Below are 2,056 nucleotides of genomic sequence, written 5' to 3'. Positions count from 1 at the left end.
GCAGGAAGAGGCCTGAACCACACATGAGGGGAGCCCCCACAGTTGTGTAAGTTAGATGGGTGTGAGGGGAACACACCTTTATCAGTCACCTTGGCTATAAACCCTGGCAGGACAGAGCATCGTGGCCCAGCCAGGACCCATGCATCTTATCTAATCTCCACACACCCACACATCAACAAGCGTTTTGATGACATCAGGGCCACTGGTGATGGACACCAGGTACACATTCCTTTGAAGCACCAGGAACGGATGTGGACGCCTGAATGGGAGGAAGGGAGGAGGGAGGGCAGCCTCAGTTATCCCTGCGGATTCTTGGGGAAGGTGGACATGGGGTTCGAAGTTGGCAAACTCATTCTGTGTGACAATCTCAGGCAGTGCAGGCCTCGGGAACCACAAGATCCCTTCTCTCCAGTCCCCAGGGATTGTAGACACCGTCTTCTCCTTGTGTATTCAGAGGGAGAAGTCACCCCTCTGTGTGTGTCTGTGTCCTCATCTCCTCCTCTTATGAGATGTCTTAGTCCATCTCAGGCTGCTATCACAGAATACCAGAGACTGGGTGGCTTATAAACAACAGACATTGATTCTCCCACAGTCCTGGAGGCTGGAGGTCTGAGATCCAGGTGTGGGCAGGGCTGGTTCCTCCTGAGGCCTCTGTCCTGGGCTTGGAGACGCCATCTTCTCCCTGCTGACAGTGGGCCTCCTCCAGCTCTGGAGGCTGCTGGCTGATACGGGGCATTTACAATAATCCTGGGTGACCCATGGTGACCACACAGCAGGGTGCCCAGGAGGTTACCATGGCAGCTCCTGTTCCTATGTCTGTCTCTAGGAAATAATGCTGTACTTGTACATTTAAATATATTAGTATTCACATTATTAACAATCGTATTGTAGACCAGGGGCCGTGTCTCACGCTTGTCATTCTAGCACTTTGGGAGGCCGAGGCAGGTGGATTCCTTGAGGTCAGGAGTTCCAGACCAGCCTGGCCAACATGCTAAAACCTTGTCTGTACGAAAAATACAAAACAACTAGCCGGGCGTGGTGGCGTGTGCCTGTCATCCCAGCTACACGGGAAGCTGAAGGACGAAAATCGCTTGAATCCGGGAGGTACAGGTTACAGTCAGCCAAGATCGCGCCACTGCACTCCAGCCTGGGCGACAGAGCAAGATTTAGCCTTTAACATAACATAACAACATAACATAAAAAAATAAAAATTAACTGAGCCCTGTCTCAGACTTCCTGGGTTCACATTTGACTGTCCAAATTCTCTCCATTTCTGTTCTGCTTCAGTTTAAAAGGCATTTTCACTGGTATATTATTTCCAGGCAGACAGATTTTGTTTGTTGATTTGTTTGTTTAACTTTCAGGACTTAAAAAGGGGTCACTCCCTGAGTTCAGGTCTGTATGACTTCTAAACAAGAAGACTGTCGGCATTTGTATGTTTTTGTGTGTGTTTGTTTTGTTTTTTGAGACAGAGCCTCAGTCTGTCGCCCAGGCTGGAGTGCAATGATGCCATCTCGGCTCACTGCAACCTCCGCCTCCCAGGTTCAAATGATTCCCCCACCTCAGCCTCCTGAGTAGCTGGGATTACAGGCACCCACCACCACGCCCGGCTAATTTTTGTATTTTTGGTAGAGACGGGGTTTCACCATATTGGCCAGGCTGGTCTCGAACTCCTGACCTCAGGTGATCTGCCCACCTCTGCCTCCCAAAGTGCTGGGATTACAAGCATGAGCCACTGTGCCCGGCCTGGAATTCATATTCTTGTTCCGCTGTATGTAACATGGATTTCCTTGCTTGTATTACAGGCATGAGCCACCACACCTGTCCTGGAATTCATATTCTTGTTCCTTTGTATGTAATGTGGATTTCCTTCTTTGTATTGCAGGCGTGAGCCACCGCACCTGTCCTGGAATTCGTATTCTTGTTCCTCTGTATGTAATGTGGATTTCCTTCTTTGTATCACAGGTGTGAGCCACTGCACCTGTCCTGGAATTGGTATTCTTTCTCCTCTGTATGTAACGTGGATTTCCTTCTTTGTATTACAGGTGTGAGCCAC

The sequence above is a fragment of the Mandrillus leucophaeus genome, unplaced genomic scaffold (assembly GCF_000951045.1).
Source record: "Mandrillus leucophaeus isolate KB7577 unplaced genomic scaffold, Mleu.le_1.0 Scaffold1019, whole genome shotgun sequence".
In the NCBI taxonomy this organism is placed as follows: Eukaryota; Metazoa; Chordata; class Mammalia; order Primates; family Cercopithecidae; genus Mandrillus; species Mandrillus leucophaeus.
Note: the sequence above shows the minus strand (reverse complement) of the source record.